Source organism: Halichoerus grypus, chromosome 11 (assembly GCF_964656455.1).
Source record: "Halichoerus grypus chromosome 11, mHalGry1.hap1.1, whole genome shotgun sequence".
In the NCBI taxonomy this organism is placed as follows: domain Eukaryota; kingdom Metazoa; phylum Chordata; class Mammalia; order Carnivora; family Phocidae; genus Halichoerus; species Halichoerus grypus.
Genome location: NC_135722.1, coordinates 101,988,443 through 102,013,818, shown reverse-complemented (window position 1 = coordinate 102,013,818; position 25,376 = coordinate 101,988,443). Strand labels below are relative to the sequence as shown.

General features: G+C 43.8%; 1 protein-coding gene and 1 pseudogene across 18 annotated transcripts in view; both read left to right on the top strand.

Annotated features, from left to right (window-relative positions):
* The window catches only part of NCAM1 (neural cell adhesion molecule 1), a 299,102-nt gene that overhangs the window by 87,546 nt on the left and 186,180 nt on the right, over positions 1 to 25,376 (top strand). The gene's annotated exons all lie outside the window — the stretch shown is intronic.
* LOC118533138 (cytochrome c oxidase subunit 4 isoform 1, mitochondrial pseudogene) lies at positions 4,705 to 5,420 on the top strand (annotated as a pseudogene).

The window sequence follows — 25,376 nt, the reverse complement described above, 5'->3', positions numbered from 1 at the left end:
GAGTTCCTGCCCTGACCCTGCACTCAGCTTAGACCCTTGGAGAGCAGACCTCACAGCCTCAGATCTGTTTTTGGTCTTGTGATATAGGGAGTAACTGGGGTTTACTTTTGGGGTGATGCAGATGTTTTGGGACTTGATAGAGCTGGTGGTTGGTTGCACAATGTTGTACTCAATGCCACTGAGTTGTACACTTTAAAATGGTTAATTTTGCATTATATGAATTTTACCTCAATTAAAAAACAAAAGATCGCAGGATCAGCTCCCTGATCTTCACCTCAAAATGTGATTCGTTTGGGGCCTGATCCTTACTGACATTAGATAATTTCTTCCCTGAAAATTCCTTTCCTTTATTTGGAAATGCCTTTGAAACTCCCAGGCCAGGGCCAGATGGTAGCCTAAGTAATGTGCCTTCAGGTACCTTGCAGAGCGCTCCTTACACGTGACGAGTTAGTAATAATTATCTGTGTTTCTTTGTGATGCCCCGAGTTCTACTTATTTCATGCAAGATGATGTTCCCTCTCCCAGATACCCTTTGGAGGCCTCCCAGAGATGGGAACGGGAGGGCTGAAAGCGCTGAAGGTGAACTTGGCCTCAGCTTTTGTTTCCATGGGCTGTCCTGCCATAGATGGTGGTGGCCTGGGTGCTGAAGCTCTGAATTCAAGACAGCATGGAAAAGAGCAGGGGATCTAACTGAGGGCCCCCCACCTGGCACCAGTTTCTGCCTTTCTCTGCACTTCCCTGAGCCAGAACTAAGAGAGTTGCGATCACTTAACATAAAACTAAAGAGCTATGTGTCTGTCCTATTGGCAAGGGGCACTGACAGGCCATTCACTGGCTCTGCAGAGACAGGTGTCAAAATCACCATTGTGCTGGAAGATCCATGTGATTCAGGCATTTGACATGAGCTGGAGATAGTCCGAAGCAGACATCTGTCTCCTTGTGGCTGGTGTGGGTGTCTCAGATTCAGTCAAGTCTGTGGAATTTTTCCATTTCTAGCCATTGCTTTGTTCTGAGGGAACTGCGGGGCGGATTGGGGCGGTGGGGAATGAATGAGACAGAGAATGAATGAATGCCTGAGAGCTGAAGCTGGATGTGATTTGCTTTCGCAGAATCAAAGTAGTAAAGAGGTGAATGTAGTAAATAAATCATAATTTAAACAAAGCATTTATGTGTTCATGGGATGCGGACCAGATCAGAATCCAAAGCTACTTGCTCAGGTCCTGACCCAAATTTTTAGCTCCTACTTTTTCTAAATAGTAATAGATCATTTTTAATAAGGGGTTTAAGAAACTCCACTCTTTCCCCTCTTTTCTCTGAAAAGTATGGTTAGACGCTTGGTTAAATCACCCTGATGCTGTTTTCCCTTCTAGTGCAGGATATTTTTTTAACCTGGAGTAATGGGCTCCTAGGGTAGTCACTTTCATGCTGTTCAACCCCAACCCGTGGTGATAAATATATTTTATATCACGATCAATAAAACACACACACACTCACACACACACAAGTGATTTATATCATTAAATATTCTTTATATTTATCCAGATACTACGAATAATTTCACAAGACAAAAATTTCACAAAATATTACTGACCTATCATATATGTGAGATATATTTCATGTTATTTTATTCTTCTTTGTTCCCTCATTTTCTATGTCATGTCATGTTTTCATGTCACAATGCACAGCGTAAAGCACACTATTGTGAGGGACCCACAGACCGGTTTTGCGTCCCTGTGATTCCCTAAACCAACAGGCATGATTTCTGTTTATTAGAGCTCAGGTGCATTTTTCCAGGAATTGCATGGATGGCATTCATCAGATATTTCTAGAGTCGTTTAAGTGACCCAGAAAACCTGAAGAACTACACCTCTGGAGGGGCTCTCATTTCATAATAACTTAGAGATGATTTTGATAAGTTTGTAATTCATTAAATTACAAATTTAATTTAGAGATACTGTTCATGTGAATAGCGATTTAGGAAAATCTTCTCCCTTATTGGTGGTAGAATTCCCTTTTCCCCAGGACAGCTTCCTGAGCTACACAGCCTCACTGTATGTATCATGAAACAGTGGGCGAGATTATTACCTCCACTTCTTTTCTAATCCTGACTTTAACCAAATACTTCATTTTTAACATTAAAAAAGTAATTCGTGCTTATTGTTGAAAATTTACCAACTCAGACATCAGAAGAGGAGAATGGAAGGGCCCCTGGGTTGCTCAGTCTTTTGGGCGTCTGACTCTTGATCTCCACTCAGGTCTTGATCTCAGGGTCGTGAGTTCATGCTCCATGTTGGGCTCCACTCTGGGCATGGAGCCTACTTAAAAAAAAAAAAAAAAGAGGAGAATGGAAATTACCCATTAAACAACCACCTAAAAATAAATACTATTAACATTTTGTTATCTATCCTTTGGGTCTTTTTTCTGTGTACAAATGCATATGTTTTATAACCTAAAGTTTTTTGTTTTTTTAAAGATTTTATTTATTTATTTGTCAGAGAGAGAGAGAGAGAGCACAAGCAGGGAGAGTGGCAGGCAGAGGGAGAAGCAGGCTCCCCGCTGAGCAAGGAGCCCGATGCAGGACTCAATCCCAGGACCCTGGGATCATGACGTGAGCTGAAGGCAGACGCTCAACGACTGAGCCACCCAGGCGCCCCTAACCTAAAGTTTTTATATGATGGCACAAACTATTTCATTATTTGCTTTGCTCATTACAGAGGAGCCATTCCGCCTTGTTAGTATATACTCTCTGTTGTATTTTTGTCAATGTCTGAACGTACCTGTAGAATATTTGGCCAGTTTATTTAAGCAGTTGCTATCGCTGAACACTGGTTTACTTCTGTTTTATCACCCCATCGCCAACATTGCAGTGAACACCATCGAACTTTCCTACAGTCACTGCATTCTTGGTACAAATTCCTACAAATGGAATAGCGAGGTCTGGAGGTATAAATAGTCTTGAGGCACGTTACATAGTGGTGTGTAGTACGATTGTCCTCCTGCAAGGTAATTGTAATGTAGCGTCAAGGGCCAAGCTTGCCTGCTACCCTACACTTCACAGGCTTTCCAGGTGCAATGTCCATACAGCTCCATGAACCAGGCAACTTTAAACACGGCATCCAGGTGCACCTTTTGGTGAGAGGGTCTTCTCAGCGTCCCTTCATAGAGAAGTATTCAATTCAATAATGTGGGGATTTTATTTGGGACAGAGTCTGTGTGGGTAGTAAGTTGTTTACCTGGCAGTAATCGAATCCAGTCCTTAGCTGAATTGCATCTGCGGGTGATACCTACCTAAGGGAATTGCTGCAAGTCAAGTCAATAAAGCAATTTCAGATGGAAGAAAACCTGAACTTCAGCCCTGCTTGAAGGACTTTTCCTTTGCAACCCTGGTCATTAAAATGGAGTTTGAAGAACACGTGAGCTGCGGGGAGCAGATTTGCTATTTCTCAGGAGTTGGTTTTTATGAAATGTGACTTGATTTTCCATCTCGTGCCTAATCTGAACAGATGCCTTGTGCAGCCCGCTTCCCTACCCCAGAGAGGCAGGGTTTGCATGGGTCCTGGGTGAATGAGGAAGCCCTGAGTAGAGAAGCGGGAAAGAACCACAACCTGTCACCAAAGGGAAATTTAATGAGCATGTTTTAGCTTGGTCTGATGATAGAAGCAGTTTCTTGCTGCATAGTCATTGAAGGAATATCTTCCCTTTCTCCTGGTTTGCTTTAAAGAAAATTTTGTGCGATCTGGGTTTATAAAACATTTTTCAAACTTTTAACCCAGCTCTCCCTAGCCTGCCTGCTTGCATGACAGCAGTAAGGGTCATACTCATAGTAGTGGTATTAGTGACTCTCGTCCCCACCTGTATGCTCTTTGCTCTTACTCATAGTGGAATTCCCCTCAAGTACTTGAGGGTCCCTGGGGGGTTATCTCCTCTCCTGTCTCCCCACCTGCACTTCCTTTGAGTCCAACTCTGCGCCTCTGTCTTGGCCTCTGGTGCCTTCTGCCTCAGGTGCGGTCTCTGTATATGTGACAGAAGATTGGCGCTCAATTACTGTGTGCCGAGTTTGGTTGAATGCCTCCCCCGGGTACCAAATATTCTGTGTTCCTTGGAGCCTATATTACAATAAGGCCATATTGTTCCACACAAGGGGGATGTTTGCTCCTTTCTCAGGTTCCTTGTCATACTTTGCTTTGGAGATACCAGAGCAGCTTTCTTACGCCCCCATGTCGTGCCCAGAGCCCTCCAACAAAAAAGCTCCTTTGCTTTTTCCATGATGGCCTTCTCTTCCCTGGGTGCAGGCCCAAGCCCAGATGTCCAGGCTGTGGATGGATCTGCGCAGCCTCTACTCACTGACCCTGGCCCTCTCCTGCATTTGGATCAGCTCGGTTGCTGGAAGCCCCCTAATCTCTCACACATAGATATCTGACAGACTGCCCTCCCCTAAGTTCACCAGATATGCTCAGAGATGTGTGAACCTGGCCTCAGGCTACCAGTCTAGGAAATAGGCAATTTCCCAGGGAGAAAGTGGAGGCTCAGAGAAATGAAACAACCCACCCTGCTAGTAAGTGATGATTGTTCTGATCCTAAAACCTTTGTCCCGTGCTCTTTTTTAAATTCCTGATACTTAATTGGAGCTCAGCATCAAACAGTCCAGCACCAGTGCTGGTGGGTTTGTGGGCTTCATATAAAACTCCCCTCCATCCGGTCGCGGGCAGCCGGGGCACAGAGGGCAGTCGCGGCGGGCAGCGGCGGGTGGCAGCGGCAGAATGTTGGCTATGAGAGTGTTTAGCCTAATTGGCAAGCGAGCAGTTTCCACCTCAGTGTGTGTACGAGCACATGGAAGCGTCGTGAAGAGTGAAGACTATGCTCTCCCGAGTTACGTCGACAGGTGTGACTATCCCCTGCCCGATGTGGCCCACGTCAAGAACCTCTCTGCTAGCCAGAAGGCCTTGAAAGAGAAGGAGAAGACTCCCTGGAGCAGTCTCTCCATTAATGAAAAAGTTGAGTTGTACCACATGAAGTTCAACGAAAGCTTTGCTGAAATGAACAGGAGCACGAATGAATGGAAGATGGTTGTGGGCACCGCCATGTTCTTCCTCGGCTTCACTGCTCTCATTCTGATTTGGGAGAAGCACTATGTGTACGGCCCCATCCCGCACACCTTTGAAGAGGATTGGGTGGCCAAGCAGACCAAGAGGATGCTCAACATGAAGGTCAGCCCGATTCAGGGCTTCTCAGCCAAGTGGGACTACGACAAGAACGAGTGGAAGAAATAGAGGAGCGCACCACTCACCCATCTGAGCCTCACCTTGCTCTGCCAGATCCACACAGCTCAGCATCTTCACTGGAAACCGTTATGTTGCATCACCAGTGCTAATAAACGAGCAGCCTACGTGGAAAAAAAAAAAAAAAGTCCCCTCCGCTGCATCGTATACCCTTACCGAGGCTTTAGTCGTACCCTCTCCAGGCTGGTCGTGCCCTTGAGGAAGGATACTTTCCCAGGGCAATCCCCAGAGTACTGTTGAGTTTCATTGGGTAAACCCTGAAAATGTTACTGTAGCTAATGGCTATACCTCAGAAATTACACAGAGGCTTAGAAGTTTGCTGGAAAATTCTCTCCTTATTCTCTTAGCACAGAACTAAGGGGAGGTCTGAGAGGCCCTGTTCACTGTGGAGAACTTGACCTCTTTGGCTTTTGGGGGGGCAGGTCAACCTGCTCCCCACATCTTGGCAGATGATTGCTAATAGCTTTATGTTTTGGTGGAAAGTCAAAAGCTTTTTTTTTTTTCTTTCCCCCTCATTTGTCATGTTACTTTAGCGGCATTTGGGGCCTTCTTCATGTGGTTGTGATTAACCCTGAGTCAGAGAGAGCCGAGAGCCACTCTGAAGGAAAACAGAACATTTATAAAAAGGATTGAAGCCCTTTGAAGGGAGAGTACAGGAAGGCCTTGAGACACAGCTTTGCCCTGAAGTGACTGCTGTGTCACTGGCCACATTCAGTGCTGATTTGTCTGAAGAACAACTAGCCTGGTCATAACTTAGTCACAGGCTGCCAGGTCTGTTATAGATGTGGCATAGTCCATAGGGACACATCAAAGAATTGCTGATGCATTAAGCACATTCTTTATATTTTGAAATGTTTTAATATACTTCCTTGACTTGCCTTATTTTCATAAATTTCTCTTTCTCTGAGGAAAATTTGAACATTTCTCACTTTTCAGATTTTAGTTTTTATGAGGTTGACATTTCCCTTAGTGTATTGTTGGCTATAAATTATTGAGGTATATTAAATAAAGCTCTGCATTCTGAGCCCCAAACACCCTTTAAAATGGATGAAAAATAAATGATTTAAGAAGATTCTCACTGATCTAAAGAGCCAGTTACAAAAATAATGATGCTAAAGTAATGTACAAGTAGAAAATGGTCAATGTTTTAAATTTAACATTTGCCCCCAAACCCTGAGCTATGCTTTACAGAATTTTTTTTTATTAATTGTAGAATTCTCTAGTAACCTAAAAGTAATTTTCACAAAAAGAAAAAAATGTATTTAAGATTGTGTGGTAAGTTTCACACATAAGCATACTCCTTTTTAATATATTTAACATACTCTTGCTATTCTCAGTCCTCTCCTGACTGTTTTAGCTACACAGCCTTTCTGGTGACTTCTCTCAAAACTGTATCTTTGTGTGGCAGACAGACTCCAAGATGGCCCCTGGGATTCCCACCACCTGGTTTTCATGCCCTTGTGTAACCCCCCAACCCCTTAAGTGCAGGTGGGAGCTGTGACTTGTTTCCAACCAATTTAATACAGCAAAGGGGATGGGACATGGCTTCTACAATTACATTACATAGGATGATAATGTCTGTCTTCCTAAGAGACTCTCCCTTTCTGGCCATGTTGAAAAGGCCCATATGGAAAGGACTGAGAGTGACCCCCAGCTGTCAGCCCAATGAGGCCCTTGGTCCAACAGTCCACAAGAACATGAATGCTGCCAACAACCACATGAGCTTGAAAGCAGATCCTGTTCCAGTCAAGCCTCAGATGAGAGCACAGCCCTGGCCAACATCTTAATGGCTGCCTTGTGAAACCCTGGGGCAGAAGACCCAGCCAAGCTGTGCTTGGATTCCTAATCCAGAGAAACTGTAAGACAACAAATGTGTATTGTTTTGAGCCATTGGTTGAAATATTGTTACACAACAATAGATTACTGATATATTTTGGTATAGACTGATCCGCTGAGACTTCAGTCCATATAATAATTTAATAATCCATTCATTGAAAATTTCTTAAGCATCTACTACAATGCCAGGCTTCATGTTTGGTGCTCAAGAAACAAAGAACGAGTAAATCATCATTTCTTTGAACTACATTAGTAATGAGTATTGTGTAAGGGGCTAGAGACACAGTGATAGAAGTTATCCAGGTCTCTCACGGAAATAGGGGCAGGGAATCTAATCTGTGAGTGTGAAAGATGAAGGGCAAGGTCAGAAATGGCTTTCTAGCATCCAGGACACCCGGACTATCTGAACAGTGATGGGAGATAACAAGGGAAGTTTGGGAGAGGATGGAGAGGTGGTGAGCACCCAGACAGGAGGGGACGGCTTTGGCAAAGGCATGCAGCTACAGTCCACAGAGTGAGGAAGTAAGAGGTGTAATCCTATACTAAAGAAATGGGATTTGATAGTAGAGGATCTAGTTCACAGTGTTAAGGAGCTTGGGCTTCATCCTCTAGGCAGAGTGGCCATTGAAGAATTTAAACAGAATGATGAGGAAACAGTGTATTTCAGAGGGACATTTCTGGCTGCCAGGGAGTCTGAATTTGAGGGGACTGGGTTGGAATTGAGCCAGTTAGGCCACTGTTGAATGTCTACACTGGAGGTGTGGTAGAATGGAAAGCAGCATAAGCTTTAAAAATATAGGTGAGGGGAAATCTAGTAATTCGTCACTGGTTGTGGGTTGGAGGTGAGGGGCAAAGAGAAGTCAAAGATAACTCCTACATTCCTAGCATGAATGGGCAGACAATCAAATGAAGCAAAGATACAAAATAACAAGTTTAGCATGGGGGAAGTTGGATAAATCCAATTAGGAGCATATTGAATTTGAGTGCCTATGGAATATCCATGGTGAAGATGCAGAGGGTGTGGGAGAACACGTGGATTTTCCTGGATGACACTGTGGGGGAAGCATTGTCCTCAGAGAAGAGCCTGATTGCAATGAAAAGCTTGATGTGGAATGTTTTATAAAATACGGTGGGTTATGTTTTCAACGAAAAGGATTTCCAGAGTCTGGTGGAAAGGGTTGTGTTAGAAGGGGCGCTGACAGCGTAGGGATGCGGGACTGTTGAGTAAGGTGGAATGTGTTCTTCCTCTGTGCAGAAGCGATGCCACAAAGCACTGGCCTCTTCATGCAGCCCCGTGTTTATAGGATCTTTATACTGAGGAGTGTGCGTCCAGATTGTTGAATGGGACAACTTGAAATTTGCTACTCTTAAATTCAGGATTTGAGTTGTCTTTCATTCTGTAGCTCTTTTGAGGAGATGGTGCAAATTGCTTTTTGTCGACCTTTGAAGGAACTGTTAAGAACAGAGATCAGTCACCAGCCTGTTTCTGCTTCTTCACTCCTCTTACACTGACTCCATCAGCTGCAGCTGCCTCCGTAGCCAGCTGAGTGTGGGGATCCTCCACAGCCCTTCCCCCGACACCACGGAGAGCGGAGTGTACTCTCCTGGCCAATAAAGACACCCTAATTTGGGGAAAGTCATTATTCACTTCTAGAGGTTCAGATACATTAGAAACAGGGCCTTGATGAACTGAAATACGCTATATCTATTACTGGTCATCTTTTTTTCTAGTCGTGAAGCCTTGTTCTCCATTTACTTCATTATTTGTGCTCTGGTCAAGCAGCTTGAAAGCATAAGTAGGAGAATGGCTGCGCAGCCAAGACAGTGTTGTAGTCCTCTTCCTCTGGTTGCCTAAGACGATGTGATTGATAAACTCTGCTACCCTGGACAGCCACTTAGATTTTCTGGGCCTCAGTTGCCCTGTCTTTATACTTTGGCAACCTTAGCTCAACTAGGATTTCTTTAAATATTCCTCAGATCTAAGACTCTTCCAGAGGCAAGGGGTCCATGAGAAAGTGTTGTGGTTATCTATTGCTTTGTAACAAACAATCCCAAGGTTCAGTGGCTTAAAACAGCCTTTTTAATTTTGCTCATGATTATGTAGGTCAGGAAGTCAGGAAGGATTTGGCTGGACAGTTTGTGCCTGATCGTCACGGCATTGGTTTTGGTAGCTGGACCGAGAGGATCTACTTCCAAGATGGTGTCTTCACTTGCATATCCAATGTTTCAGTGGTCCTTGGAGTCTCTTGCTACATGCCCACTCATCCTCCAGGGCCCCTTCTGGTGGCTTGAGCTTGTCACAGCATAGCAGTCTCTTGATGATCTCTTCTAATGTGGCAGCTGGTTTCCAAGAGGCAGAATGTGGAAGCTGCCAGGCCAATTAAGGTCTCATGTGTAATTGACACAGTTCCCCCTCTTGATGGCAAGGTCACATTGCACAAGAGCGTGGGGGATGGGAGATATTGTTGCTGCCATCTTGTAAAGTATGCTCTGCCACAGTAGTGATTCCTTCCCATTAAATGGAGAAAAAGCTTGGTTTTAGGGATAATGTATATATAGCACTTGGCATAATAGTAAGTGCATATGAATGATGCATTATTAATAATCTCGTGGAAACAGAAGACAGAAATGATTAGCCAGAACCTCCTTTCCTCACCAGATTCAGAATAGAGTTAGAATGGATGAGTAAGAGCATATTATAGAAGATTAAATACTGAATTGGAGATTCTCAAAATAGTCTTTAATATTTTTAAGACTAATTTTTTCATGACTTTAAAGTATTTGTCTCTAGGTTTTGTAGATTTGGGTTGCTTCACTTAAAAATTGGCAATTCAGAAACGTTCTCAGATAACATATTTAATATGATTGTGCTGCATACTCTTTCTGGTTCAGATATCCTGTTTTATGACACCGTGGTGGCTGATTCCAGGGGATAGTTGGGAATCATGTCTCTTTTATACTTGTATATGCTCTTATATATTCTTTGGATATTTGTATTTATTTGTATACAGTACAGCCATTTTCACCCTAAAGGTCTAATTCAAAGAAAGTATGTGTATTTCCTTTAAATTTCTATGTCTGTGTTCAGCTTATCAAGAATTTTAGTTTTAGAAGTTGCTTTAGAAAAATTCTCTCTTCTGTGAACTCATAAAAATAGTTTAAATTATTCACAGTACTACAAAGACTGTGTGTTTTATGTGGGGCACACACTATGAGGGGTTCAGAAGGCTTCCCTTGCTCCCTGTCCAAAAAGTGAATCTTGTATTTTGAGCTGCAAATCTTATTTTTAAAATTCCTACATGTAAATTTCAATATTTGAGTTGATAATGTTGATATATCTTTTGCATGTCATTTCCTCAGTGTCCCCCAATATTTTCCCTGGACTTACAGTTTCAGTTGTTGTCAATAGTGGGTCTGTTTTTTTTTTTTTTTTTTTTTTTGGAGCTGTGGAAGAGTTCACATGGTGTTAATCCAGGTGTTGAAACTAAATGAAGGTATTTGTAAGGAAATGCTGGGTAAGTGACTGAATGATCTTAGAAGGAACATATGTACTTCACCAGAGGGCTCCTTACAACCTTATAGCCTAAGTGCATTTTATTTCCAATACCTTGCCCTCCCTCCAACCTGTGTTTTACCTATAATTGCAAAAGTAGGTGAACCATGGAAGTAAATACTCCAAATACAAAGGAGGTCTTAGATGGTGAAGGTAAGCCTCTCTGGTCATGACTGCTGGCAATGGGACTGGCATTCACAGAAGCAGGAAAGGAACAGAAGAGATCTTTTTCTGCTTTGAAATTTCCTACTTCCCATTCCCCTTCTGGGCCAGCTTGGCTGACTTGTTTCTGGGTCACATACATGGAACTCATATCCTGTTCTCTGTATGCATGAAATAAATGAATTGCACCAAAGGTCATGTGTTCATTTTCTACTTCTAAATAATTGGTGCAGCTTATCTTAAATTTAATTCGGTGTGCACTTACTGCTGATCATTGACAGACATGAAGGGACTGGCTTTTTTTTTTTTTTTTAAGGTTTTATTTATTTATTTGACAGAGAAAGACACAGCGAGAGAGGGAACACAAGTAGGGGGAGAGGGAGAGGGAGAAGCAGGCTTCCCGCTGAGCAAGGAGCCCGATGCGGGGCTCGATCCCAGGACCCTGGCATCATGACCTGAGCTGAAGGCAGACACTTAACGACTGAGCCACCCAGGCACCCAATGAAAGGACTGGCTTTGCTCTTGCATCGTCTGACCACTTACATCAGGAAACTTAAACCAGGGCTCTGTGTTTGTGCATATGTGCAGCCCAAATGGGGATTTGGTTTTCATTGGATGATTCCACTTGATAAAAGCAGAGAGCCCATCTTGATGGTTCAGTCTGTAAGCACCTAGCCTGTCGCAGTCGTATCCAGCAGGTACGCGAGCTGGCGTCAGCCTGAGGGGAAGCTGCCTGCCTCCTAGCTGGCACCTGCCAGGACGGCGGGACGCCAAGCAACAATCGATGCATTTGTTTACACCACTGGGTTTTTTTTTATTGCAGTAAAATACACACAAAATAACATTTCCTGTTAGTGACATTGATTACATTGACAATGTTGTGCAACCATCGCCTCTGTCTGGGTCCAGAATGTTTTATTACACCAAAGAAAGCACCATGCCCATCAAGCAGTCAACCCCCCCATTGTTCCTCCCCCCACCCCAGCACCTCACTGGGGTCTGTCTCCACAAAGTGCCTATTTTGGATATTTCATAGAAGTGGAGTCATACAATATGTGGGGTTTTGTATCTGCTTCTTTCACTGAGCATAGCGTTTTCAACATGAGCGATTTCTACTGGATGCCTGCCATGTGCTAGGCACTGAATCCACAGTGACAGACAAAACCAACAGGTTCCTGCCCTCAGGAATCTCATGCTGGTGTGGCAGAATCAGACCAAAAACCGAGTAAAATAAAATGACCTTAAACCATGCTAAGTGCTATACAGAAAACAAACAGGGCGCTGGACTAGAGAATAATGAAGGAGGGAGGGAGGGGGTTGCTACTTGGGAGAAAGGTCAGGGGAGAGCCCTCTCAGGAGATGACATCTAAGTGGAAAATGAGAAGTTTAGAAGGAACCAGGTCTGTGAAGAGTGGGAGGAAGGAAAGTTCAGAGAGAAGGAATAGCACGTGCAAAGGCTCAGAGGTGGGGAAGAATCCTACAGCCTCTGAAAGAAGGTCAGTGTGGCTGAGGCCACGGGGACCCTGGAGAGGCAGGTGGGGCTCTGGATCTTACTCTGGAGGTGAAGCATTTGATGCAGAGGACCATGAACTCACTTACCTGGTGCCATGTGGAGCGTGAGGGCAGGACTGGTCAGTCGGGCTGCTCTGGGCATTTTCAGGGAGCAGACAGTCCTGACCTAAGGTTCATGGCCACGTCCCACTCCACAGCTGGGTGCTGTCTGCTGTTAAGTCTGAGGCAGCTCTCTAGATTCTCTGATTCAGATTCTGCTCTGTGCCTGTGGTAGCCAGGTCCTGCAATCACTGACAAGCCTTGTGTTCGGAAGTCTCCATCTTGAGCATGAGGTCTGAACTTGACGTTCTGAATACTCCTTGAATACCCACCAGCCATCTCAGGGCCTTGCTCTGCCTCCTCTGGAGACCACTCAGCAATAACTAATCTAGATTGGTTATGATGAGCTCTTGAGAAGAGCTGCATCATTACAAGATGCCCAGTTCACATGGTGCTGTGTAGGCATCCAGTGGGTCTGCATAGTTCACATGGCTTCGATGGTGGATTCACACATTCTGTCCAGTTCCCAGGAACCACTTACATCTTATTTACCAGAAGCCTGCTTTGTAGAACTTCAAACCACTCATATGATCTGTGTGCTAAGCAAGCATGATACTTGAGCCCTTTCTGACCCTGTAGAAAAAAATACAAAATCAGATTTAGTTTAAGTGAGTAGTTAAGTGATCTTTCAGAGCACCAGCATTAACTTGAAACCAGTCCTCAGAAAATATACTCTGCATTATGTGTGACTAGTATCTCATTTGGCCGCCATGTAGAAATTAATGTGGCTTCTTTGCCAGGTATAGTCAGATGGCTTCTCATAAGAGATGGAAGGTATTTCTGATCATGTTATACTAGATTTACCTGGACAGGTCTTCCAAGTGTTGAGACTGTTCTGATCAGCTGTAAGAGCTGAAATTATTTTCTATGGGAGCCCTGACTACCTTCTTCTATTAATGGTGTGGTGGGTTTGGATGGTGGACGTTCTGATGGAGTGGGGGAGATGTAGAAATCGCAACCCCATGTCTCATTGCTCTCTCTTCCTCACACTGACACCTGTTTTTAACCCAGTCACACTCCTTGAAAGAGGTTGTGATAGTGCACATTAGGAAAGCCACTTCTTAGTGCCTTGGGGCATCAGTCACGTGACTAGTAACATTGCTGGCTTAATCTTCAAAGAGTCTAGTTGGAGTAAAAGAATATATCTGAATTGATGCTTACTTTTAAGTCAGTTGGTAAAAATGAATACAACAACCAAACTTAAAGAAGCCTAAGCTAAACGTTATACCTTGAGGTCTTTTGCTCTTGAAAATATTTTCTCATAAACTAGAAATGTGTCTACCATTTATTAAATGCTTAAAGTGTGCTAGATTCTGTTCTAAATATTTGCATACATTGTCTTATTTAATTCTCTAGTAGTCCTTTGTAGTTGGTATGACTGCTCTCCTCATTTGGTAGGAGATATATCTGAACCCATTCTCAAGCTCTGAATTTCATATAGCAAATCTTACTGATAACTCTGTGCTAGGTGCCACAGGAAACTTAAGATGTCAATGATAGTTTTCTTGTGAGGTACTTTAAATAGAAAAATGTGTTCAAACTTTCTGGAGAATTTAGGGGATATGTGATGTTTAACTTTATATAAAGATGGTTGCCTATAGAAGTATTTGTAGGTATGTTTATATACACATGTTAGTAAACACAGAGACATTTCTTTGCTGTCAGCCAAGAGGGGATAAAAGAAATGACACTTCTCTTAGGAACAAGTGTACGTAGGGCCCAGATCTTGGTTTCTAAAACCATTATGCCATGCAAGGAACCAGGGCTCCTTAGAGAAATGGCTGATTCTAGGGCTGGGGCAGGGAATAGGAGATGAGGCTGGAGCCTCTTGTGCCAGAAAGTAAGGAAGGGCTCAAAAAGAACCACATTGATGGGGGTATGTCACAGGAAGACACACAGGAGACACTTCAGGAGCTCCCAGTGGCCAAAGCTGGAACAATTCCAGCAAGAAAATAAATGAAGTCGTGTCGAATTATAACCTCAAGTACAAAATAAATATCCACGAGACCATGATGATGCAAGTAAATGATTGAGTAGATTAACAGATGAGACAAATGTCACGTGAGGTATTCCAAGTAAGTCATGTAGATACTCCACCCTGAAGGACAGAGAGTATACACCTCCTCCCTCCTCCCAAGTGTTGGCTGCACATGGTGACTTCCTCCCAAAGGCGTGGAAAAGGAAAGGAAGTGTGACGGGGGAGAAACCTCATCAACACCACCTCAGCCAGGCCTTGAGATGCCCAGTGAAAATGGCACCTTCCTTCTGTGGTCTTCCTCCCCCAAACCCATGACGCCAGTCTAATCATGAGAAAAGCATCACATTCCAGTAGAGGGAGCATCCAACAGTGTACCTGACCAGCCCTCTCAAAACTGTCAGCCCTGAGGAGCTGAAGGAGACTGAAAACTAAGTGTAATGTGAGTCCTAGGTGGGATTCTGGAACAGAAGAAGGACACTAGGTAGAAACTAAGGAAATCTGAATAAAAGACAGACTTCAGTTAATGATAACGTATTAACATTGGTTCCTTACCCGTAACAAATGTACACCATGCTGACATAAGATGTTAATGGGGAACCTTTGTGCAGGGTTCTGTATAGGGGGCTCTATACTATTTTCCCAATCTAAAACTGCTTTAAAATATAAAGTCTATTGATAAGAGTAATAAACAGAACACATGAGCATTTCCATGTGATTCATGAGAGAAGGTTGGTTGTTTGATTCTCCGTCCCTTCCTTTTCATAGCGCATTTCATGTATCCTCCATGTGTAGGATGTAGGTGGGCATTTACTTGACTGGGAATTGTCAGAACAGGAATTTTGGTAAAAGGAAGTCATATAAAGATCCTTTTGAACCCATCCAACTTTAGAAGATGAATAGTTCAGTGGAAAAAAAATTCTGTAGGCAAGAAGTAATTCTGTGATTTAATTTCAATCTTGTAAAAGTCCACGTAAAGGTATTAAGATTATTTATATACAGAAATATATTTGTTTTCTGTAATAGTTGTGGTAGTGGATCTTAGATTTGCTTCCTGTCCTTTTTCTTTGGCTGTACTAATTACATAAGGCTTTGCCCATCACGTTGTATTAATTTATCTCCATTGCATCCATGTAGAATGGAGGAAAAGAGGCAAAGGCCAACTGTTTTGCTAAGATCACTCAGGATCAAAACCTGACCGCAGGTGTCTCAATTCCTATTTCTGTGCTTGGCCCACCGTGAACTCATTGGCTGACTTTCAAATGACACACTCCTTTCATTAGCTTTGCCATCCCAGTGCTGACCTCTCTTTTCCTTCAGGATTTCGGAAGGTTGCTCCTTATGTGAGAATGAGGACTGGGAGGCCCCTGTGCTCGTCTTTCCCTCCAGGAAGAATTAGAGGAATGTAGCCTCTTGCACAAGGAGTCAGCTGCCCTGTCTCTGGGTGCTATCTTCCCACCAGGCTGTGAGCTCCTTGTCTCTCCTGCTTCACGTAGCATTTCACATGTAGTAGGTGGTCAGTAAGTGGAATTTGGATAAATAATGGAGCACAGTGTGGCAGAGTTGCCAAGTGCTTGTAACGAAGGCAAGTCTTGTTCTCCAGCCTTCTTCCTGTTAGGTCTTCCAAAGAATATGATTTAATGGAGGGCTCAGGGGTTCCTCCACAGAGGTGAGTGTCCTAGGAAGAAAGGAAATGTGTCAGGACTGGAAAAGATCACAAGCAATTACTTTTGTGGTTTCAACATTTGCAAACCATGGTACCGATTAAGCATTCTTTACCACTGCTGTCCCTTTGGTAGATTGACTTCTTGCATTGGCTTTGTGATTCATGGGATCGCATCAGATGACGTTGGTGTCTAATTCCATGAATGGAAAAATAGTTTTCATTTGACTCACGAATATCGTCACTGTTGTTATGTCCCCTGGCATTTGAGATTGTGACACAAATGCCTCACTAGCTCCATCACTTGTAACAAATACTGCAATTAGCTCCTTTCTCCTTTTGGCCTCGGTGAGTTCATAATCCCTTTGGTTATCATCTAAAGCCAAATTGTATTCTACAAAACATGTGCCCCCTGATATGTTTCAAATGGCTCCATTAAAAAAGGCTCCTGGAGTCAAATAAGCTTGGCGAATGTGTGTTAAATAGAGTTAAAAGGCTTACTTTCCTGAGAGGCCTCAGAGAGCCCTTACATTATAATGTTAATGCAGACAGTAACCTCTAGGAAGGGCGTTCATGCACCAAAACTTGCTTGGACACAGGCTTATTAGTGTGGCGGCGGCGGTGGTTAGCATCTCCAGCTTTAGAGCCCCAGTCATCTGGACTATGGAACTTTGGGAAAGTTCTGTATTTAAGCTCTAACTTCCTTAAATGTGGGTATACTAGTGATGGAGGTTATTATGGAAATTAAATGAAATAATTGTGTATAAAATACTTGGTGCTGTGCCTGGCACATGGATATCCTTATTAGTAGATGGTAGTTGCTGGTAATATTATTAATATTTTGGAGAAATAGAGTTCTGGAGTTCTGCAAAACACCATTCTGGAAATGGTGATCTGTAATTCGTATTGGTCAGTCATTTCATCCAGTTTTATAGATGAGGCCAAGAGTAAATTCCCATGGTTTGCTGCACAGTATGTTAGGTCTGATATGTCCTAGTCCTCTATCCTTTGTATAAATGTCAGTCTTACAGAAGAAGACCCCTCACTCACTGTGAGTGTCGTAAACATTCTGCCAAAAGGGTCTCCTTTCTACACCTGGCCCCCATGACTGTTTTAGGGACATTACAGCCGGAAGATCTGAGATTTTGGTGATTCGGACCTAAAAGTAGTAGCTCAGCTATTCAATGTCTTCTTATAGCTCTTGGATATTATCTAAGTACCCCTGAAATTCAGAGTACTGTGCAGTCCTGTCAAGAAAGCATAATATATGGCCCATCAATGGACAGAAGGGGATATCTAGCTTCACTTGATGGTTATACTTCATTTATATGTGACTAATATTTGTACTGCTTTAGCAGATGTCTTGGCACATGGTACTTCATTTGTATTCATTAATTAATTCATTTATTGATTCTCAAATATTTAACAATTGCCTCCTATGTTATGGGTATGTGGAAGGAGATAAAGATGAGTAATAAGAGACCCTCATTTCTGCAGCCTTAGAGTCCCCTTGTGGACGCTGTCCTAAGTGTAAATAATCCAAGTACAGGGGAAACGGGTGTCCTGAGGAAGGACAGAGAGGTCTTCAGGGAGGTGACATTCAAACCTAAGCAGAAAAGTCTTTAAGGTAGAGTAGAAATTTGACATGCAGCTAATGAGGGAGAAGAGCTTTGGCACCTTAAAAACGTTTGGTGTGCTGCAGGGGCAGTGGGCGGTGGGGAAGGGTAAGTTCAGAGGGGCAGGATATGCACTTGCAAGTGTAGGCTGGAGAAGACCCTGATGAAGCGTCTGTGACAAGCAAGGAGTTGAGGCTGTGACATGATGATTAGATTTCTTTTAATCAGGAAGAATGGAGAAGGACCCAGAAGGAACCAGAGCAGACTCAGGGAGACCATTAAGGGAGATGAGTCATTCAGGAGTGGGCTAGATATAGGATGAGGTGTATTTCTGTTCTGGTAAAACGGGCATGCGTGAGTTTAACAAAGTCAAGGATCACTGTTCTGAACAGATGAAGAGGGATTTACAAGGCAGTGCCTAGGAGATGGGGATGTGAGAAGATGTATAAGCAAGAATTGACAGAACACGGTGACTGTTTATGTTGATGTGGGAAGGAGGGGGAAGGGACATCCAGGATGACTCTGAGGTTTCTGGCTTTGATGTTTGGGGGAGCAGTGAAGCCACTGAGTGAGACTGGGCATGTGGGGGCCAGAGAGAAAAGTGATGTGTCCCGTGGGGGTCTGTTGGGTCTGGGGTGTCTGTAAGGTATTCAGGAGGAAAGTGCAAATATAGCCCTGGCACTCCCAGAGGCTCTGGGTTGGAGACATGGATGCTTCAGCCTGTTTGGGGGGAGGGAAGGCGTGTGAGAAGGGAGGGTGGCGCAGGCCAGCTATGAGCGAGCAGGTGAGAGGGTCACCGGCAGGGTGAGCAGGGTGCCAGCACACCGCCTTTCATGAAGAGTGTCCTGGGTTAGGTGACAGATAGTATGCTGTGCTTGACGGAACCCTAGGAAAGTCAGCTTTTGCGGGGAGAGACGGGCCCTGAGAATAAGTAGGCAAAGAGGCTACCGAAGCCAGCGGAGGAGTGGAGGAAGAAGCCCCTTTGCCATGCCTTTGGCATTAAATGGAGGATGAAGAAGCATCCCTCCTTGAAGAAGTGTGCCTGCAAGGGGAAGAAGGCACAGGTGGCTGGGGGAGGGCCTGGAGGCACAGAGAGACGTGAGCATTTTAGTGGGCTGAGGGGAGCCGGGCAGTGGACAGGGAGCAATCAGAGAGAGGGACAGAGGATGATCAATCGCGAGACCCCAGAGGGGCACAGAAGGAGATCAAGGGCCCAGGTGGGAGAAGGAAGCCTTAAATAAAGGGTACAACTTTTTGTTCGTAATCAGAGGAACTGTGGGAAGGAGTGAGGAATGCAAATAAACTAGGAGGTAGTTGGGAAAAGGGCCTGAAAACTGGTAAAATCTCCTGCTCAGTGCCCTCCATTTTTACCCTGAAGGGAGAGATGAGGGTGTTTGCTAAGAGAGGGGAGAGGAGGGAGGAGCTGGGTGCTTGAGAAAGTGGTAAGAATCCTGGTAAACGGCGAAGGGTGCTGACCTGACGCCTCCCTCACAGGAATATTTTTGGGGCGTGCTGGAACTGGAAACTACAAAGCGACCCCTGGTCCAGTCCACATCGTTCATGTTTCCCCCACAGCCACTTGGCAGACGCTGAGCTGGAGGGGCCCCAGTACACACGGCCATTCGACCTATTCTGGGGATGTGCAGGCCACACGTGGTCCAAGGAGGAGGGTGTGAGGAATTAAGTTGGAAGGTGACTGAGCCCTAAGCTGGGGGATAGTGAAGTCGAAGGGACTATTCAATTAGAAGAAAAAGGACAGGCAGAGGGATGCAGTCCCGGCAGGTGGCAGGAGTTGGGATGGCTTGAACAGGAAAAGAGAGGAAATAGTCATGGATTGCGGTTGGATATCAGAGTATATGGATTGAAGATAGTAGAGGTGAAACACTTCTCAATGGTAACAAAACCCAAGATGTAGCCATAGGTATTTGGAGGTTTGTTGAATGAATAACACGGTATTCTCTGGGGCTCTTCATTTGAGCAGCCTTTCCAAATGCCTTTGGGATTTGTTACTGCTGGTAGGCATTGCACTGAGAACCTGGATCTTTTTGTGACTGGTCTGGTTATAATACTTTGCTGGTGGTAGGCAAACTGCAGGACTCAGTTTTTACTTGTAACTCTTATTATTAATTTAAAAAAATTTTGAAGTTTGCCAGGATTTTTTTTTTTTTTTTGGTGATTTTCATTGGTAGTTGATATCTGTCATTAAAAATCATCACTGATAGCTGATAATTAACTTCTTCCAGAAGTTGTCACTAGTAGCTTTGTTGGATTTTGTTGTTTTGACCAATGGTTGCATTCCTTTTGATTAAAGTTATTAATAAAGACTAACATGAAAGAATAAATTAGGGGTGTGTCTTTTGGGGAAGGCAAAGGACATTGCCATATTTAAAATTAAAAAATTAACCCCAAAATTAAAAATAAAATTAAATAATTAACCAATGAAATATTAGTCTCAGATAAGTGTATTATAGTGGATTTCAGCAAGTGGTAATTTTTCATTGCCTGTCCATTCATTTTGCAAGGTCAACATCCTGGACAGTGAACACAGAGCAACTCATAGAGACTTCATAATGGTTTTCGGGAAGAGTGGAGCCAAAAAAAAAAAAAAAGCTTAATCTGGACTCGTCTTGTTGAGTTAGCATGTTTGATTAATCACGTAGATTGCTCAGGCAATGTAGGGGACCACATTTTGAGACCACCCTCATTTAGTGCACATTTATTGTACTACTTGAAATATAATTTATGCCTTGATTTACAAGTGTGCTGACGCAGTCTGCGTGCTTCGGACCATTCCCAAGTGGGTTGCTGTGTTGCCGGACTCACCTTTCTTTGTTGTCTTGCTAAAGTAAACTTTCTTACACCGATTTTAGACCAATAATCATGATTTCTAAGTGATTTACATTGCTTCTTTCCTTGTTTTTAGACTATTAATTTTTTCTCCAGCTGAGTATAAATACATCTCTATAGAAAGCAAAAGGGCCTCTTGTTTTTTTTTTTCCAAAAACACAGCTCCCTTACACCAGGTCCAACTGAAAATATGTATTCACCAAACTCAAAAGAGTAAGACAGAGAGTGTGTAGAAAAGTTATCTCCAAAAATTAGCTTAGAAGACATTTTCACTTCTCCCAAATCGCAGGAGTGCCTCTGTCAAGATGTGTCATTCTTTACACCTCTCTCGCAGTCACTCCACCTTCTGGCGCCCCGAGAGTATTTTTAGCCCGGCATTAGACATCCTGGAAGGTGTTCTTCAATTTTTTTAATTGTAAGGTTTTTTATGTTAATTTTGTTATTTTAAAAGTTTTGCAAACTTTTTTAATGTCCTGGGGCCATATGGAAGCGTCTTATTCCAATTTAAGCTAATGAGGAAAGAACCTTTTACAAAACATTTAAATATACACAGCCCATTCCAGAACCCCCAGCGTTGGATGTGGTGGTGGGAGTGTGCATGTGTCAGAAGTGAAGAACACACCTGCCATTCGTTAATCTCCTGATCACTTCATTTGCAATGCCCATGGAAGGGAAGTTGCAGAAGGAAATCTGAAACACTCACCTGTAATTTGAATTTGAAAATGTTCTTACAGAGTATCTACATCTGATATTTATGAGTCTTTAAGTGGCAATGCCTAGTTGTTTTCTGAGTGGGAGTTGATTTCTGCTGTTGAGTAAATAGTAGGTGTTGGAAAAGCATTTGTAATGAGACTGGGAAGGAGAAACATGCCAGAGCAGAAGTAATAATAGTATTTTACAAGAGAGCACCTTGACTCAGGTAAGTTATTTTAAAAATCCTTTTTGATGATGCTCCTGGGTCCTTTTCTGTAGGTTTCTTTTGAGCTTGGCAGTATAAAGTCCTTATTTTTCCTGCATACTGAGGGCATGACGTGAGACACTCGAAGAAGAAATCGTACATTTGGGGTGATCAGGGTTGCCATCGGCAGCCGTGATGCCGAACAAGCACAGAACGACTCTAGGACACGTGACTCGTATCCTCTGTGCTGTGCCTGGGACCCCTGGATTTGTGTAACCTGGGTGTGGTGTGGAAGTGCGCCTGGCGAAACAGTCATTTCTTCAGCTTGCCCTCTGCAGTGGCATCAACCTAAAGTAACTTGCGTTGTCTCTCAGTTATGCCTAAAATAAAAATCTTGGGACTCACTGGGAAAAGGCAAATAGTCTAGGACAGGCTGGTCCAGTAGAACTTACTCAGTGAAGGAAGCGTTCTCGGTCTGTGCCATCTAGTGTGGTAGCTGCTGGTCACGTGTGGCTGCTGAGCACTGGAAAGAGGAGCAGCGTGGCTGTGAGGAGCTGAATTTGTAATTTAACGTAACGTAATTAGCTCACATTGAAATAAAATAGCCAGTTTGGCTAATGGCTGCTGAGCTGGGTCACACACATCTGAGAAGAGAGCAGCCTCCTGAATTTCCGACTCCCTCTGTGCCCCGGTTCCCACCCCATATGTGACTGTCAGCCCTCTTGCTTAGGCTGTCTACTCACACATTTCTAGGGGTGATAACAGTCGGTGTGAGGAAACTTGCCTGTCTCCCTGCTGGATCTGTGGCTCCATCACTCGGCTCCCTCCTGAACAGTCACATTGCTTAACCATCCTCGGAGCTCACTAGTGATTTCCTTGGTCGAGGGCAGAAGGCGAGGTTGAGATGGATGGTTCTCAGGTCCCTCATTAGGGGTCTTCAGGGTAAGGATCTCGGCTTGTCTTGGCTCCCTCTACAAGTAAGAGCCTGAATAGGGCCAAATCGGAAGAACTTTATAAGGTCCTAGGTGGGTCTTGGTCAAGCCAACATGGATTAAAGGAAATGTCATGGGGTACCAGTAAGAAAAACTTTATCAGGCATCAAATATAAACACTGGCCAGATGACCTTGAGTAAACCCTTTAATCTCTTCAGAAAGCTAGTTTCTTCTACATAAAAGGGGGTGAATTATACCTGTTCTGCTTGCTTCTGTGGCTGTTAGGAATAACAAATGGAACGATAGAAATCGCAAAATGCTGTTTAAATGCTTATCAACATCATTGGACAATAGTCCATACTTTTAACTGTTTTCTTTGTGTCCATCCACTCGGACTCTTCCTCAAGTAAAAAGGAAGCTAAAATGAAAAAAAAAAGAAAAAAAGATTGAGCATACTAAAGGACATATCTAGGACAATTAAAATCTTACTGTTGAGTCAAAGAAAAAGCCCTGATGTCCAGTGGGTCCTTTTGCACTGATTTGTACCTAGTGGGACTGGGCTCCAGCATGGGTAGGCCTGGGGCAGCATCAGCGAACTAAGTGTCCCTGGTCAGAAAGCCACTGCAGAGGGACTCTGGCCTTGAGGGGAGAAGGAAGGGCCATTTGCAGTCCACAGTTTGCAGACTGAGCTCTCCTCCTTGCCCCAAGCAGCAAGCCATATAAAAACACATTTGCCCACCCTTCCTTGGGTTCCAGTTTTTGTTCTGCAAGTTGTGAAAATTGCTTGGTTATTCTCTGGCCGATTTCCCTAGGAACATGGCCATGGGCCTCTAGGCCCAGGGGAGCACACTCAGTTCATTGCCCTTAGAAGGAAAAAACGTGAAGGAGCCGAGGGCACGGGCTCCCCATCTCCGTGCAGGTAAATGGGTATTTCCTGGAGGTAGACATTAAGAACAAAATAGTTAAGTGAATTCATCTTTTCTTTGAATCCTCATTCCCAAACCATGTCTTCTCGTATCAACCTGTTAACATGGCTGTCTGATCTAAAATATCCCCTCCATGCACGTGCAGAGCAAAGCGAAACATTTATAGGTCCATTTTCCTTCCACAGAAGAAGATAGCAGATTTGTTTCTAGATTCTCCAGGAATTCTGTTCAGCTGGATTGAAACAGATACATTATTTCATTACCTCTTGCTGCATCATGTTCAGGCTACCTTATGTATATATTTGTACCTATACTCTTGATTATGTACTAAAGGTGGCTGAAACGTTGGCGTTGTGTTACTGTTAAGCAGAAAAGAATAGAAAAGATTTCTATTTTGATACAAAAATATGATTCATTCTGACTGTGAATATGACTCCACTTAAGTATCTGACCTCAAAACGTTTTAACATTTAATTATTATGCATGTTTCAACATAGGATCCTGACTCACGGATAAATAACTGACTCATGTACGGATAAATAACTGACTCATTCATTCACGAAATACATTGAGCAGCTCTTGTGCCAGGTACTAGGGACCCCAGGATATGTCAGACGCAGTCCCTTCTTTCTAGGAGCCTGCAGTTTGGTGGGGGAGGCAAACTTACAAGCAAATGGTGACGAACCAGCACAATTAGCACCGTAATAAAGGATTGAAAGTACGGTTGTGATGTTACAGAGGGAGAAATTGCTGGTGTTTCTAGGACTCAGCCAGCAAAAGTTTCACCTGGGAGATGGCATTTGATTTTCATGCAGAGACACTAAGTGAGCAAAGAAGGGAGGCAGAGCAGCCCCAGAGGTTTTTCTCTAAATAGGGCTGAGGCGAGCACTTTGCTTCTCCTGGGCACACTGGGAGTATTGTTCAACGTAACTGTATGCATTTCCTCTCTGGATGTAATACACCTGCTCCCAGAGATCCCCCCCCGCTGCCCCCACACACACATACAGTATCTGCCTGCTGTATTCACTGAGCCAGTTCTAGAGCCCGTTTTCTCCTGTGTTCTGACCACACACTGCCGTGGCGTGGAATGCCATGCCAGCCTATGTGCAAAATGTATTTGTTGAATCCACCTTTTGTTTATCCTGCCCACCATCTTCATATGTCCTGCCTAGCACAGGGCTTTGCATGTAGGAGGTCCTCAGGAAGTAGTGCTTGAATGGATACACAAAGATGCTTATTTTAGAACCTGTATCGGTCTCCTAAGACTGTCATAGTAATTACCACCAACTGGGTGGCTTAAAACAAGAGAAATTTCTTCTCTCCCAGTTCTAGAAGCCAAAAGTCTCAAATCAGGGTGTCAGCAGGGGCTTTGGTCCCTCTGAAGGCTCTAGGGGAGAATCCTTCCTTGCCTCCTCCAGCTTCTGGGGGCTCCAGGCGTTCTTTGGCTTGGGACCCACATAACTCCAGTCTCGGCCTCTGTCTGTATCTCAGGTTGTCCTCTCTTTTTTTATAGGAATACTTGTCATTAGATTTAGGGCCCATCCTAAGCTCAGGATGATCTCATCTTAGGATGCTTCAATTCATCTGCAAAGACCCTTTCCCCAGATAAGGCCTTATTCACAGGCTTTGGGGGTTAGAACATGCACATATCTTTTTGGGGAGTCACTGTTGAACCCACCATAGGCTTCTTTCCAGGCTCTGAGACTGAGTAGGGTATCACAGTTATAGAAACCCTTGTTCAGATAACTATTTTCATTTGAAGGTCAGGACAGAAGAGGAGGGTAGTGGCGAGAGATTTTAAAAGATGTCTCATTATATTTCAATCCTTCTTATCCACTGCAATTTGAGGGAGGGTCTTCTGAAGGAGCATTTCACTGAGTCATGTAGGCTACACAGTGCGGTCTGCCTGCAGCCCCCTTGACCCACACGGCCACACTGTAGACCACAGTCACTCTTTCCTGACCACCTCTCACTTGAGCTGGGCTGGAGGCCTGTCCCAAGGGTAACCAACTCATAGGCTGTCCAGTTTGGGCCAGTATCTACTTCTAGCTCTCTCATAGCAAAATGAGCATTGAAC